The following is a 17,713-nucleotide window of genomic DNA, read 5'->3' as shown; positions in this document are numbered from 1 at the left end:
CAGATGGGGGGGTTAATCTTCCCTCCCTAACTATATCCCTTCTTCTGATGAAGCTGCAGCAACCTCTCCCTATGCTAAGATCGGCAGCAGTAAGATGGCGGTTGGCGTGCATGCCCCTTTATAGCCCCTGTGACGCCGCAGAAAGCAAGCCAATCACTCTCATGCCCTTCTCTAAGATGGTGGGGACCGAGACCTATGTCATCACGCTGCCCACATTCTGCGTCCTCCTTCATTAGCTGAAAAATGGCGCTGAAAGCGTCATACGAAACGCGACTTTGGCGTGCAGATCGCCGACCTCATGGCCGATCCCATACTAGGATCGGGTCGGGTTTCATGAAACCCGACTTTGCCGAAAGTCGGCGATTTTTGAATTTGACCGATCCGTTTTGCTCAACCCTAATAGGGACACATACGGCAGCAGCGTCTCAGTATTCGGGTATCAGGTTCAGTAATAGGGACACATACGGCAGCAGCTGCTCAGTATTGGGGTATCAGGTTCAGTAATAGGGACACATACGGCAGCAGCTGCTCAGTATTGGGGTATCAGCAGGATGAGGAGTTTGTGCAGGTTGGGAATAGATGGTGATGGCTGGAATATGAGAAGTGAAATGTGTCTATGTTGTAATCTCTGCAGGTGAGTCGTTGCTGGATGGAGTTCTCATGTCGGTCTGGGCCAGATGGAAAAGACAGGAAAAATAAATGATTCCATCAGAAAGAACGTCAGTGGTAAGACACTATCTGTAACTGTGCAGTGATCTCTTATATGTTTTGTAAGACTGGTATCTACCACTGACCATATGGCGGTAATATCTATGTTGGTCTTTATATAGAGACTAGATGGTGGCCCGATTCTAACGCATCGGGTATTCTAGCGTATGTATGTATATATATAGCAGCCACATAGTATATAGGAGCCATGTAGTATATAGCAGACATGCAGTCTATAACACAGCCACGTAGTATATTACACAGCCCACGTAATATATAACACAGCCTACACAGTATATAACAAAGCCCACGCAGTATATAACACTGCCCACGCAGTATATAACACAGCCCACGCAGTATATAACACTGCCCATGCAGTATATAACACAGCCCACGCAGTATATAACACAGCCCACGCAGTATATAACACTGCCCACGCAGTATATAACACAGCCCACGCAGTATATAACACTGCCCACGCAGTATATAACACTGCCCATGTAATATACAGCACAGCCCACGCAGTATATAACACAGCCCGAGCAGTATATAACACTGCCCATGCAGTATGTAACACAGCCCACGCAGTATATAACACAGCCCACACAGTATATAACACAGCCCACGCAGTATATAACACTGCCCACGCAGTATATAACACTGCCCACGCAGTATATAACACAGTCAACGCAGTATATAACACTGCCCATGTAATATATAGCACAGCCCACGCAGTATATAACTGTCATGTCGGACGCTGTTCAGACCAGGTCGTTCGACAGACAGCGGTAATTCCGCTTTTGACCACTATTTGCTCATTGGCGTCGGCTAGATTTTATCTAGCTGTTCCGGGGTTAATTTACCTGATCCTCGGATTGGAAGCTGGGCCATGCCCATTGCCTTTAAATAGTTCTCATTGGGTGTCGCCGATTATAGCTTCTGTCTTGTGCGTTGTTATCTCGGTCTGGAGTGGAGAGCTGGTTGTTGGAGATTCGTTGCTGGTGGTGTATTTTCCTTAGTCTTATTTACTCCTTCCTATATTTGTATTTATTTTGCCCTGCACATTTATAGTGTATTTCTGAGTGACTGCGGCGTGGTGTATATTTTCCTTTATCCTTGTCTGTGCTAACTGTGGGTATTGGTGTATTACCTCTTCACTGGGTGGTGGGCGGAGGTTTCAACCTAGGGTTGAAACAGGAGACAGGGTGAGGTTCGAGGCCTGGACATGCACACCATCAGTGTAAATTCCAGGTAGAGGGTCAGTCAGGATTTCCCTAGTCTGAGGGAAATTGCAGGGGCCCGGGTTATTAGCTCTTGCTCACCTAGTCTCCCCGTGACATTATAATCGACCCAACAACAAAAAAGAAAAAAAAAAAAAAAGGGGTCTCTTTTTTTTTCTTTTGTCATGGATCCCATGACTTCCATAACCCGCCAGGTCACTGAGTTGAGGGGGGCAGTTCAGCAACAGGGACTAGCAGTATCTAATGTGCAAGCTGGAGCAACAGGAAGAGTTGCTGAGCCTAAATTCCCTTTGCCTGAAAAATTTGCAGCAAACGCAGTAAATTTGTTTCTTTTCGTGAAGCTTGCAAACTATATTTCCGAATGCGCCCGATCTCCTCGGGTAATGAGGCTCAGCGTGTGGGCCTGGTGTTGTCATTGTTAAGCGGTGGATCTCCAAGCATGGGCGTTTTCTTTGCCATCTGATTCTGCTGCATTTGACTCTGTGGAGAGTTTTTTTTCCTCTCTTGGAAAAATCTACGATGAACCTGACAGAATGGCTCTAGCAAAATCTAAGATACGCACTATTCGCCAGGGGGAGCGAGTTGCAGAGGATTACTGTTCTGAATTTCGTCACTGGGTGATCGATACACAATGGAATGATCCAGCATTGTGGAGTCAGTTTATTCATGGGGTTTCTGGAAGGGTTAAAAAAGCCCTTCTGATGTACGAGACTCCTGCTTCTCTAGATTCCGCTATGAGTCTGGTTGTCCGCATTGATCGCCGTTTGCGTCAGGGGGAGCATGAGACACCGCCTATGCGAGAGGGTTTAGGTTCACGTGAGGTTGCTGCAGGTGAGCCCACGGAGCCTATGCAAATCGCAGGGGTGTCACATGCGAAGCGTCGAGCCCCTGAGCTCAGGAAGCAGGGAGCCTGTTTTTACTGTGGTAAATCTGGTCATTTTATTAACATCTGTCCTCTGCTGTCTAAGAAAAACGCAACGGCGGAAAACTTCTAAGCTCAGAGGGTGTGGAGGAGACCAATCTGAGCTTATGTATATCCTCCATGGTGGTTTCTCAATGCATGCTCCCTGCTAAGGTTTTTATCGCTGGCAGTGAGCTGCCAATTACTGTTTTTGTGGATAGTGGTTCAGCCACAAATCTCATTGATGAGGAGTTTGCGCGCACAGCAGGTTTTAGGATTGAAAAACTGTCTCATCCTATCCGCGTGGTCACCATCAATGCTGCTCCTCTCTCTCAGGGGGAGATTACTGAATTTGTGGCTGAGGTGAAACTCCACATTGGGGTTCTACATTCCAAGCGGGTTACATGTAAGGTGCTCAGGAATCTTCCTGCTCAGGTGGTTTTGGGTTTTCCTTGGTTGTCCATGCACAACCCGGTAATTGACTGGAAAACTCAGGACATAAATCAGTGGAGCGAGTTCTGCCAGGAGAATTGCCTGGCCACATGTGTGGCTGCGGTGACTTCAAGCGTTCCGGAGTCACTTCTGGATTTTGTGGATGTGTTCCCTGAAAAGGGTTGTTCAGAGTTGCCGCCACATCGTCCCTATGACTGTTCTATCAGGTTTAAACCAGGGGCCAAGTTGCCTAAAGCAAGGATGTTTAACATCTCCGGTCTGGAGAGACAAGCGTTAAAAGATTATATTGCTGAAAGCTTGAGCAAAGGGCACATCAGGCCGGTGGCAGCAGGGTTCTTCTTCGTGAAGAAGAAAGATGGCAGATCACGCCCGTGTTTGGATTTCAGGGAGTTGAACCAGATTACGGTTCGTGATCCATACCCGATGCCACTGATACCAGATTTGTTCAACCAGGTGGCGGGTGCTAAGTGGTTTACCAAGCTTGACCTCAGGGGGGAGTACAACCTCATAAGAGTCCGTCAAGGTGATGAGTGGAAGACGGCTTTTAATACCCCTGAGGGTCATTTTGAAAATTTGGTGATGCCTTTTGGGTTGACTAACGCACCAGCAGTGTTCCAACATTTCATCAATGATGTGTTCTCGCATGTTTTGGGGAAATTCGTTATCATGTACCTAGATGACATCCTCATATATTCTTGCAACCGTGATGCTCATTTAAATCATGTCAGGCAGGTGTTACAGCTTCTCAGAGAGAATAAGCTGTATGCTAAATTTGAGAAATGTGTATTTTCTGTTCAAGAGTTGCCTTTCTTGGGTTATATTGTGTCTGCTTCTGGTTTTAAAATGGAAGCCGCTAAGGTGCAAGCGGTGCTGCATTGGGAACGTCCTGATAACCTGAAAGCACTTCAGCGGTTCCTTGGGTTTTCTAACTACTATAGGAAATGTATCAAGGATTTTTCCATCATTGCTAAACCGCTAACTGACATGACTAAAAAGGGTACCAATTTCTCCGCTTGGCCTAAGGCTGCTGTGCGCGCATTTGAGTTTCTTAAGAACAGTTTTGTTTCAGCCCCCATTCTTGTGCAGCCAGACGTATCAAAACCCTTTGTTGTGGAAGTCGATGAGTCTGAGGTTGGTGTGGGGGCAGTACTATCTCAAGGCTCATCTTTGAGTGGTTTGTGTCCGTGCGCCTATTTCTCCAAGAAACTGTCGTCCGCCGAACGTAACTACGATATCGGCAACAGGGAGTTGTTGGCAATCAAGTTGGCCTTTGAGGAATGGCGACACTTCTTGGAGGGGTTGGTACATCAGGTTACTGTTATTACCGATCATAAGAATCTGCTGTATTTGGAGTCAGCCGAGCGTCTGTCCCCCAGGCAGGCTCGCTGGGCATTGTTTTTCATGCGGTTCAATTTTGTTGTCACTTACAGACCGGGGTCTAAAAACACTAAGGCGGATGCTCTGTCCAGGTGTTTTCCGGGCAGTGAACCTCGGGAAGATCCAGTACCCATCCTCCAAAAGGGTGTTGTGGTTTCGGCTCTCACTACCGAGGTTGAGGCTGAGATTGCCGAGGCTCAGGAGGAGGTACCATCTGAGCTTCCCATCAACAAATCTTTTGTACCGCTTCATCTCCGCTTAAAGGTTTTGGCGGAGCACCATGATGCTGTCCTGGCTGGCCACCCAGGGGTTAGAGGTACCTTGAAGTTGGTGTCACGTCGGTTTTGGTGGCCCAAGATCCGACAGGACGTGGTCTCATACGTGTCAGCTTGTACCACGTGCGCTAGGGCTAAGATGCCCCGCTCCCGTCCTGTTGGCACACTACTTCCTCTTGAAGTACCTAGTAAGCCATGGACGGAAATCTCCATGGATTTCATCACTGATTTGCCCTCATCAGCTGGGAACACGGTCATCTTGGTGATTGTTGATCGGTTTTCTAAAATGTCTCACTTTGTGTCTTTGCCTTCGTTGCCTAACGCTAAGACTCTGTCTCAGGTATTTGTGCAGGAGGTGGTCAGACTTCATGGGGTTCCCTCTGACATCGTGTCTGATAGGGGGTCTCAGTTTGTGGCAAAATTTTGGAAAGCATTTTGCTCACGGCTGGGGATCAAGTTGTCTCATTCTTCGGCGTTCCATCCTCAGTCAAATGGTCAGACTGAGCGTATGAACCAAAATTTGGAACAGTACCTACGCTGCTTTGTCTCTGATAACCAGGAGGAGTGGTCTACCTTTCTTCCTTTGGCTGAGTTTGCCATCAATAATCACCGCCAGGAGTCGTCTGGGGAGTCTCCGTTTTTTTGTGTTTACGGGCTACATCCTCAATTTTGTACTTTGAGTCAGAGGGGCTCTTCCGGCGTTCCGGAGGAGGATCAGTTAGGAGCACAATTGTCATCAGTCTGGAGGAGAGTTAAACAGCGCCTGTTGAATGTGGGTGCTAGGTACAAACGTGTGGCTGACAGTAGGCGTGTGCCAGGTCCGGACCTGAGTGTGGATGACTGGGTGTCGTTATCCACAAAAAACATAAGACTCAAAATTCCGTCCCTTAAATTGGGTCCACGGTTTATTGGTCCATTTAGGGTCACCGCCGTCATTAACCCAGTAGCGTACCGATTGGAGCTCCCTACGGTGTATAAGATACACAACGTGTTCCACAGTTCTCTTCTAAAGAAGGTGGTGGGTTCTGTGGACGCGGCGCCTATGCCACCTCCATTCTTGGTGGATGGTAATTTGGAATTTGAAGTCTCCAAGGTGGTTGACTCTCGTGTAGTGTCAACTTTACAGTACTTGGTACACTGGCGTGGTTATGGGCCTGAGGAGAGGTCCTGGGTACCAGCCTCGGATATTCATGCGGATCGGCTGGTCAGGTTTTTTCATCGTCGCCATCCAGACAAGCCGGGTCCTATAAGCCATGAGGGCCCTGTGGTCCCTCGTAGAAGGCGGGGTACTGTCATGTTGGACGCTGTTCAGACCAGGTCGTTCAACAGACAGCGGTAATTCCGCTTTTGACCACTATTTGCTCATTGGCGTCGGCTAGATTTTATCTAGCTGTTCCGGGGTTAATTTACCTGATCCTCGGATTGAAAGCTGGGCCATGCCCATTGCCTTTAAATAGTTCTCCTGATCATTGTGCGTCGCCGATTATAGCTTCTGTCTTGTGCGTTGTTATCTCGGTCTGGAGTGGAGAGCTGGTTGTTGGAGATTCGTTGCTGGTGGTGTATTTTCCTTAGTCTTATTTACTCCTTCCTATATTTGTATTTATTTTGCCCTGCACATTTATAGTGTATTTCTGAGTGACTGCGGCGTGGTGTATATTTTCCTTTATCCTTGTCTGTGCTAACTGTGGGTATTGGTGTATTACCTCTTCACTGGGTGGTGGGCGGAGGTTTCAGCCTAGGGTTGAAACAGGAGACAGGGTGAGGTTCGAGGCCTGGACATGCACACCGTCAGTGTAAACTCCAGGTAGAGGGTCAGTCAGGATTTCCCTAGTCTGAGGGAAATTGCAGGGGCCCGGGTTGTTAGCTCTCGCTCACCTAGTCTCCCCATGACAATAACACAACCCACGCAGTATATAACACTGCCCACACAGTATATAACACTGCCTTATAATACAGGGTCTGCCTATGGGGTGCTGTCTTATACTACAGGGTCTGCCTATGGGGTGCTGCCTTATAATACAGGGTCTGCCTATGGGGTGCTGCCTTATACTACAGGGTCTGCCTATGGGGTGCTGCCTTATAATACAGGGTCTGCCTATGGGCTGCTGTGTTATACTAAAGGGTCTGCCTATGAGGGTGCTGTCTTATACTACAGAGTCTGCCTATGGGGTGCTGCCTTGTGCTATAGAGTCTGCCTATGGGGAGTGCCTTATACTATATTGAGGACTATGGTGCATTATACAATATGGAGCCCATCTAGTTGGCCATCGTACAGTGTGGGGATTACAGTGTGGAGATTACAGTGAAGGGGCCATCTTACAGTGCTGGAGCCATCAAACAGCTTGGGGGCTACTAAGGGGTCAGTATACTGTGTGGGGGTGCATTACAGTGAGGAGGCATCATGGTATGTATAAGAGAGCATCATACTTTGTATAGAGAAGCTGTACAGGGGGCAGACTCTGGACATTATTCAATGTGAAGTGGGCACTTATTGTTATAGGGGAACTCAGGTTACTGTAACTATTAAAGGGACACACAGGGCAATATTACTTTCTAGGGGGCAGAATGTGGGCACTGTTTTCTAGGGCACTTGCACTCGGCATTACTATATTATAGAGGGTTGCTTTAGAATTTAGAGGGCACAGAGAACCACACAGCAGGTGCAGTAATAGGGTCACATACGGCAGCAGCGGCACAGTATTGGGGTACCAGGGGCAGTAATAGGGACCCATACGGCAGCAGCTGCTCAGTATTGGGATATCAGGTGCAGTAATAGGGACACATACGGCAGCAGCGGCTCAGTATTGGGGTATCAGCAGGATGAGGAGTTTGTGCAGGTTGGGAATAGATGGTGATGGCTGGAATATGAGAAGTGAAATGTGTCTTTGTTGTAATCTCTGCAGGTGAGTCATGCTGGATGGAGTTGTCATGTCGGTCTGGGCCAGATGGAAAAGACAGGGAAAATGAATGATTCCATCAGAAAGGATGTCAGCGGTAAGACACTATCTGTAACTGTGCAGTGATCTCTTTTATGTTTTGTAAGACTGGTATCTACCACTGACCATATGGCGGTAATATCTACGTTGGTCTTTATATAGAGACTAGATGGTGGCCCGATTCTAACGCATCGGGTATTCTAGCGTATGTATGTATGTATATAACAGCCACATAGTATATAGGAGCCATGTAGTATATAGCAGACACGCAGTCTATAACACAGCCACGTATTATATAACACAGCCCACGTAATATATAACACAGCCCACGCAGTATATAACACAGCCCACGCAGTATATAACACTGCCCACGCAGTATATAACACAGCCCATGCAGTATATAACACAGCCCACGCAGTATATAACACATCCCACACAGTATATAACACAGCCCACTCAGTATATAACACTGCCCACACAGTATATAACACTGCCCACGCAGTATATAACACAGCCCACATAGTATATAACACAGCCCACATAGTATATAACACAGCCCACAAAGTATATAACACTGCCCACGTAGTATATAGCAGCCACGCAGTATATAACACAGCCCACGCAGTATATAACACAGCCCACGCAGTATATAACACTGCCCACGCAGTATATAACACAGCCCACGCAGTATATAACACAGCCCACGCAGTATATAACACAGCCCACGCAGTATATAACACAGCCCACGCAGTATATAACACAGCCTACATAGTATATAACACTGCCCACATAGTATATAGCAGCCACGCAGTATATAACACAGCCCACGTAATATATAACACAGCCCACGCAGTATACAACACTGCCCACGTAATATACAGCACAGCCCATGCAGTATATAACACAGCCCAAGCAGTATATAACACAGCCCACGCAGTATATAACACAGCCCACGCAGTATATAACACAGCCCACACAGTATATAACACTGCCCACGCAGTATATAACACAGCCCACACAGTATATAACACTGCCCATGTAATATATAGCACAGCCCACGCAGTACATAACACAACCCACGCAGTATATAACACTGCCCACGCAGTATATAGCACTGCCCATGCAGTATATAACACAGCTCACGTAGAATATAGCAGCCATGCAGTATATAACACAGCCCACGTAATATATAACACAGCCCACGCAGTATATAACACTGCCCATGTAGCATATAACACTGCCCACGTAGTATATAGCAGCCACGCAGTATATAACACAGCCCACGTAATATAGCACAGCCCACGCAGCATATAACACAGGCCACATAGCATATTACACAGCCCACGCATTATATAACACTGGCCATGTAGTATATAGCACAGCCCACGTAGTATATAGCACAGCCCACGTAGTATATAGCACAGCCCACGCAGTATATAACACTGGCCACATAGTATATAGCAGCCACGCAGTATATAACACAGCCCACGCACTATATAACACTGGCCACGTAGTATATAGCAGCCACGCAGTATATAACTCAGGCCACATAGTATGTAACACAGCCCACGCAGTATATAACACAGCCCACGCAGTATATAACACAGCCCACGCAGTATATAACACAGCCCACGCAGTATATAACACTGCCCACGCAGTATATAACACAGCCCACGCAGTATATAACACAGCCCACGCAGTATATAACACAGCCCACGCAGTATATAACACAGCCCACGCAGTATATAACACAGCCTACATAGTATATAACACTGCCCACATAGTATATAGCAGCCACGCAGTATATAACACAGCCCACGTAATATATAACACAGCCCACGCAGTATACAACACTGCCCACGTAATATACAGCACAGCCCATGCAGTATATAACACAGCCCAAGCAGTATATAACACAGCCCACGCAGTATATAACACAGCCCACGCAGTATATAACACAGCCCACGCAGTATATAACACTGCCCACGCAGTATATAACACAGCCCACACAATATATAACACTGCCCATGTAATATATAGCACAGCCCACGCAGTACATAACACAACCCACGCAGTATATAACACTGCCCACGCAGTATATAGCACTGCCCATGCAGTATATAACACAGCTCACATAGTATATAGCAGCCATGCAGTATATAACACAGCCCACGTAATATATAACACAGCCCACGCAGTATATAACACTGCCCATGTAGCATATAACACTGCCCACGTAGTATATAGCAGCCACGCAGTATATAACACAGCCCACGTAATATAGCACAGCCCACGCAGCATATAACACAGGCCACATAGCATATTACACAGCCCACGCATTATATAACACTGGCCATGTAGTATATAGCACAGCCCACGTAGTATATAGCACAGCCCATGTAGTATATAGCACAGCCCACGCAGTATATAACACTGGCCACATAGTATATAGCAGCCACGCAGTATATAACACAGCCCACGCACTATATAACACTGGCCACGTAGTATATAGCAGCCACGCAGTATATAACTCAGGCCACATAGTATGTAACAGAGCCCACGCAGTATATTACACAGCCCACGTAGTATATAGCATTGTGGGCAACATATCCCTGTTAAAAAAAGGAATTAAAATAAAAAATAGTTATATACTCACCCGCCGTTGTCCAGCGAAGCTGTCCCTATGTACGTGCGGCTGCCACCAGCTTCTGTTCCCAGAGATGCATTGCGAAAATACCCAGATGACTTAGCGGTCTCGTGAGACCGCTAAGTCTTCTGGGTAATTTCGCAATGCATCTCTGGGAACGGAAGCTGGCGGCAGCCGCACGCATCGGCGGAAGACGGAAGGTGAGAATAGCAGGTTTTTTGTTTTTTTTAATTATTTTTAACATTAGATCTTTTTACTATTGATGCTGCATAGGCAGCATCTGTAGTAAACAGTTGGGGACACACAGGGTTAATAGCAGCGTTAACGGACTGCGTTACCCGCGGCATAACGTGGTCCGTTAACGCTGCCATTAACCCTGTATCAGCGCTGACTGGAGGGGAGTATGGAGCGGGCACTGACTGCACGGAAGTAGGGAGGGACTAATTCTCGGCCGGACTTTGCCCGTCGCTGATTAGTCGTGGCCTGGCGGCCGCGAGCAATCGGCGGCGCGGGATTTCCGGGACAGACAGACAGAAAGACAGACAGACAGACAGACGGAAGTACCCCCTTAGACAATAATATAGAGATTATCTTCAGTAACAGCACGGTCATGTGCTGAGGTTCTCCTCCACTATTAGGGTGCGTCACCGAGTTGTAATCAAGGTTACCTGGTTAGGGGCCCACTCAGAAGTTTCGCCCCCCCCTGAACCAAAACCCTAGCTACGCCTCTGATGTGGAATGATAGTGTGTCTGGTGACTTTGTGGTTTCTTTGATAGGAAAATCTTCTTTACAAAAGAATTGTCTAAATTTCTTTTTTAATTATGTTTTTCCTGCACCGACCAGGAATAATTTCTCAGTTGAGTAAACTACTATGCATTTGTGCCTACAAGTATCCGAAACACATTGTGTGCACTGTATTTAATCCCTTCCCAACATGTGCCGTACATGTACTGCTCTGCGGGTGCCTCACACTGAGCGCCGCGACGATTGTGTGTGGGTGTCAGCTCTGTGACACCCCGCAGCAACACCCACTAGTATCGAACGCGGGCATTTAACCCATCTGAATCCACCTTCCATCAGGACAACGCGATGCGATCCAAACTTCGATGGTCACAATTTACTTTACCCCATTTGTCTCCTGGAGAGATTTTATGTATGGAAGTATTTTTCTTCAACGGCAGGACAGCCCCTTTAAGATGCTAATTTATCAAGTACTGGATACATTATAATGAACCTTTATACGTTAATCTTCAAGTAATGACTTGATTCCTAGGAAGAGAATCTAAATTTGTTAGGACCATGGGGGGGTCCATCCAGAATACAAACAGTTAAATTCGAGGCCTTTGTTACATTTTAATTCATAAGGAACAAGGAACTGGACACACAATACTGACACATCACACCAACCATTGATTTGTATCCTTTCCTTAGAGGAAGTAGACAGTAAAATAAACTTCTTTAGTCCATCATTTCTTATGAGATGTGTTATTTTGTAAATATTATCACGTCTATCACAGATATTAATTAAGATTAATTACATATATGTATATACAATTGTGCTCAAAAGATTACATTTCCTTCCCCCGGCAGAATTTTTACCCCAGCGCTGAGCTCTCATCTCCTGAGATCTTGGTGTCGAGATCTCCATCTGCGCATGCACCGCCCCCGGCCAGCAGCCATTTTCCCAGAGTCCAGTCCACCGCATACTAAACCATGTAACTGCAGGGGCTCTGGGCTTTCACAAGATGTCGGCAGAGCTGCCACAGCACCGAACATCCGCAGCACTGAACACCCGCAGCACCGAACACCCACAGCGGTGCGCCGCACTGCACATCCGAACACCCCCTCATCCCAGCCTGCGGCCTTCAGCAACACTCCACTCTTGCCTCCTCCAGCGGCGACCCCGCTTCACCACAGCAACCACCCTCGGTAACCAATAGGATGCATGAATTATAACAAGCACCGCCATTTTATTAAAAAAAAGTTTTTTTCCTACTTTTCTCCTCAAAATTTGAGGTGCGTCTTATAATCTGCAAAATATGGTAATTTGGAGTGCTGAGACCAAAACTGAAATTTTTTGCCACAACCATAAACGTTACATTTGAAGAAAGGTCAACAAGGCCTATGATGAAAGGAACACCATTACCACTGTAAAGCAAGGAGGTGGATCGCTGATGTTTTGGGGATGTGTGAGCTACAAAGGCACAGGAAACTTGGTCAAAGTTGAAGGAAAGATGAATGCAGCACGTTATCAGCAAATACTGGAGACAAATTTGCACTAATCAGCCCAGAAGCTGCGCATGGGACATACTTGGACGATCCAACATGACAACGATGCAAAACACAAGGCCAAGTCGACCTGTCATTGGCTACAGTAGAATAAAGTGAGGGTTCTGGAGTGGCCCTCTTAGTCTCCTGATCTCAATATAATTGAGCCACTCTGGGGAGATCTCAAGCGCGCAGTTCATTCTAGACAGCCCAGGAATTTACAGGAACTGGAGGCTTTTTGCCAAGAAGAGTGGGCAGCTTTACTGAGAAAATAAAGAACCTCATCCACAACTACCACAAAAGGCTTCAAGCTGTCATTGATGTTAGGCAATACACGGTATTAAGAAATGAGGTGTGTGAACTTTTGATCAGGGTCATTTGGATGTTTTGGGTTGTCATGATTTAAAAAGAGAAAACACAGTAGTTTGACAATAAATGGCTTCACCCAACCGCTAACCATGAGTGGAAAAAAGTTTTGGTGCTATCATTCATATTCTCTGAAAAAAGGCCAAGAAAGCAAAAATTCTGCTGGGGTATGTAAACTTTTGAGCACAAATATCTATATTGCTATCTATCTATCTATCTATCTATCTATCTATCTATCTATCTCCAGGTTTGGTCATTGCCTGGGGGGCCTTTCACCCTATACTGTATATGCAGCGCCCCAGAGTCCTGGTCGTTGCAGTACTGTGGCTCCGCCGCTAAGGGGGGCTATGGTACGTCTGATGGCACTGAAGGAGTTCATCTGACCAGGTATCACAGACACCAATACATTTCACAGTCTGGCCTCCAGGGGGAGCTAAGGGTACTATTCATTAGGCCACTCCTCACAGTCTGGTAAAACTGGGGGTTAGGCAGGAAGTTAGAGAGAACGCTGACTGGGTTGGAACCAGGCAACACCTTGTGGCAGAGGGTGTTGTAGGGGAAGATTCGGTAGGGTCCCTGTCAGGGGTGGGATCCTGACAGAGGCCTGGCAAACAGAGAGAAAGCTACGGGACCGCGCCTGCACTTCATAGCGGCGGTGCCCTAAGAAAGGACAAGAAGCGAGATTTATTGTGCTGAGTGAGAAACGAGATCAAAGCAAGAAGGAGAATACCAGTAGGAGTCGTGCTGTAAGATCGAGGCAACATCCTACTGAGGTGCAAACAACCGGCGGCCGGAACGCCGAGGAGGTACAGAGCTCTAAGCCATACTTCAAACCAACGGCAGGACAGTCAGTCACAGGCGGGCTGTCTCACCTAAATCACCTACGCAGACATAGGGGGCAACCTTTGGAGAGGGGCGACTCTAGGGTCCCGGAAGAGCTCCGAGCCTAGCCGTCATACGGGTGCGTCCCAACCATAACACCAGGGAGGGACGGAGGATTAGCAGAAGATCATCTAATCGAGTTGTGAGGGAACACGAGAAACAGACACAACAGTTGTGGGGACTATCCCGTAAGCTCAGCAGGGGAGGACCACAACACATAGCGCTAGTAGGAAGGCACAGATTTCCACCTGCAAAGGGAACTCTGGAGGTGCCATCGGACCGGCCGGACTTGAGCAGCCTGGTTAACCATATTCCGGATTGAGGACTTTGAGACCTTCAGTAAAGAGGTAAAGAGACTGCAACCTGGTGTCCTCGTTATTAACTGCGACCGGCACTACACCGCGCTACCAACACCATCCACACCTATTATTTATTTGGAGCGCCCCTCAGCAGGGTCACGGACCGGGCCTAGCCGCCGTGACAACCCCAGAGCAGAGACTCAGAGGCCCGGTACCGGGTACCCCTCGGCCCTGCGGCAGTGGGGGCGCTGCATATATTTTCTTGTGACACTTTAATATAATGTAAAGTAGTCAGTGTGCAGCTTGTATAACATGGTAAATTTGCTGTGCTGTCTAAATAACGCACACAGCCATTAATATCTAAACCTCTGGCAACAAAAGTGAGTACACCCCTAAGTGAATATGGCCAACTTGTGCCTAAAGTGTAAATGTTTTGTGAGGCCACCATCATTTTCAAGCACTGCCTTAGCTCTCTTGGGTATGGAGGTCACTAGAGCTTCGTCGGTGGCCACTAGAATCCTCTTTCGCTCCTCCATGACGACATCACAGAGCTGGTGGATGTTAGAGACCTCGCTGTCCTCCACCTTCCTTCTGAGGAAGCGCCATAGATGCTCAATAGGGTTTAGATCTGGAGACCTGCTTCGCCAGTCCAGCAACTTTACCCTCAGTTTCTTTAGCAAGGGAGTGATAGGGGTCATAATCATGTTGGAATACTGTCCGGGGTGAGGGGATCATGCTCTACTTCATTATATCACAGTACATGTTGGCATTCATGGTTCCCTCAATGAAGTGTAGCTCCCCATAGCTGGCATCACTCATGCAGCCCCAAACCATGACACTCCGACCACCATGCATGACTCTAGGCAAGACACACTTGTCTGTGCACCTCACCTGGTTGCCACCACACATGCTTGACTCCATCTGAACCAAATACATTTGTCTTGGTCTCATCAGACCACAGGACTTGGTTCCAGTAATCCATGTCCTTAGTCTGCTTGTCTTCAGCAAAGTTTTTGCAGGCTTTCATCCTTAGAAGAGGCTTCCTTTTGGGACAACAGCAATGCAGACCAATTTGATGCAGTGGATGGTCTGAGCACTGACTGACAGATCCCCACCCCTGTAACCTCTGCAGCAATGAGACAACCTCTGGATATGATGCTGAGCATGTGCACTCAGCTTCTTTGGTTGACCATGGCGAGGCCAGTTCTGAGTGGAACCCGTCTTGTTAAACCACTGTATGGTCTTGGCCACCGTGCTGCAGCTCAGTGTCAGGGTGTTGTAGGTCTTCTTATAGCCTTGGCCATCTTTATGTAGAGTGACAATTCTTATTTTCAGATCCTCAGAGAGTTCTTTGACATGAGGTGCCAGCTTGATCTTCCAGTGAACAGTATGAGAGAATGTGAGAGCGAACACCAAATTTAACTGACCTGCTCCCCATTCACATCTTGTAACACTAATGAGCCACATGACACTAATTGAGCACAATTTGGCCATTTTCACTTAGGGGTGTACTCACTTTTGTGGCCAGTGGTTTAGATATTAATGGATGTGTGAGTTATTTAGAGGGCACACCAAACTTACACTGTTATACAAGCTGCACACCGACTACTTTACATTGTATCAAAGTGTCCGATCTTCAGTGCTGTGCCATAAAAAGATAGAATAAAATATTTTTTAATGGCAATGCTTCATGGGGAAAAAGCATGCAAATTGGCTTTCTTTTAACCAGCCAAACTCTACTCTGTAATGTCATGGAACTAGTATCTCGAAACAGCTGTGTGTATGGGTGTATGACAAGGCTCTTAACCTTGGTCATGATGCAGGCTGGCTAAGCATAACATGGGGTCAGATGTGCATCAATACTATGGCCCGCAAAATCCTAAACACTCAACTCCAAGGTATACATACTAGCTGATGCAAGCTGAGAGACCCATCTGTAGACAGCTGTTTCATGGTTTTTCCCCTCATCAGTACAAAGCAGTGTAGGGCACATTATTCTTGTTTACATTAAAATCTGTAGATAGAATAGTCTTTTAGGCTCACAAAGGCATAATCAAAACTCCGAATGCAGAGATACATTGACCAAACCATCAGCGCAGAAGAGAGATGTGTGCTGCGCGCTCTGGACTATCTAGGCTGGATAGAAGGATAAGAAACTGAAACACAAAGGAGCTGATTCATTGTTTGCATTTTTATTGTTTGCTTTTAAGTCCCTTTTCTTTATTTTTTTTATGTCTTGTTAGAATCATTGACTTTTTTTGGTGTCTAATTCTTTAAAATGTGTCATGTGGTTCATGAAAAAAAAAAAGCTCTTTCAATTTTTCTTTAACCTTTTTGCTACTTTTTAGCTAAAAATTTGCATGTTCCAGTAAGATGTTGCAAAATTTTCACCCAAATTACAGGTACACATAACAGTGGAAGAAAGACTGGAGCACATTTGCACTACAATTTTGAACATTTTGCGATTTTTTTAGAAAGTCATAATTGAGGAATCAGCCACATTGAGGAACATTACAAAAAAACGGGCAAACAAATACTAAATAGACTTTAAAAAAGGCCCAAACTAAAGGAAGAATAAGTTGCAACTGAAAAAAAGAGGCAAAATAGCCCACCAAAAAAAGACGCAAAAGCAATAACAAAAGTTAATTTGAAATAAAATAATGAATAGTTAAATAAACCCGCAAACCCATTTTTGAAGGTTTATTCATTCTCATTTTAGGCTGTGTGCTTTATGGAGTTTTTCAAAGAGTTTTTGGAGCAGAAACTGTCTATGTGGAGGACTGGTTAAAATAAATAACATGTTCATTTGTCAGGCCGCGAAAACAACGGGAAACCACTTCTGGAAAAAAGCTGCCAGCTTTGCCTGAGAAAACTTGGCGGCACAAAGCAGAACTTCGTCAAATCTTCCTCCAAATCTCAAAACATTTCTGTTCAGAAAACTCTGCATAAGGACCCAGTGTGCACAGAGCCTTAGGGTACCGTCACACAGTGCCATTTTCATCGCTACGACGGCACGATTTGTGACGTTGCAGCGTCGTAGACTGCGGTCACACGTTGCAATACACGGCGCTGGAGCGATAATTTCATGACGTAGTTGCGATGTAGAAGCCGTTGGTTACTGTGCGCACATCGTATACAACCTGTGTCACACGATGCAATCATGCCGCCACAGCGGGACACTAGACGACGAAAGAAAGTTTCAAACGATCTGCTACGATTCTCAGCGGGGTTCCGGATCGCAGTAGCGTGTCAGACACTACGATATCGTAACGATATCGCTAGAACGTCACGAATCGTGCTTTCGTAGCGATGAAAATGGCACTGTGTGACGGTACCCTTAACCTCTGTTAGTTTTTCAA

The 17,713-nt window shown here is 46.5% G+C and overlaps 1 protein-coding gene across 2 annotated transcripts in view; it reads right to left on the bottom strand.

Moving 5' to 3' along the window:
* The window catches only part of PLCB2 (phospholipase C beta 2), a 185,863-nt gene that overhangs the window by 167,484 nt on the left and 666 nt on the right, over positions 1–17,713 (bottom strand). The window lies entirely within an intron of this gene.

Source organism: Ranitomeya variabilis, chromosome 1 (genome assembly GCF_051348905.1).
Source record: "Ranitomeya variabilis isolate aRanVar5 chromosome 1, aRanVar5.hap1, whole genome shotgun sequence".
NCBI classification, from domain to species: domain Eukaryota; kingdom Metazoa; phylum Chordata; class Amphibia; order Anura; family Dendrobatidae; genus Ranitomeya; species Ranitomeya variabilis.
This window is presented reverse-complemented; position numbering and strand designations above follow the sequence as displayed.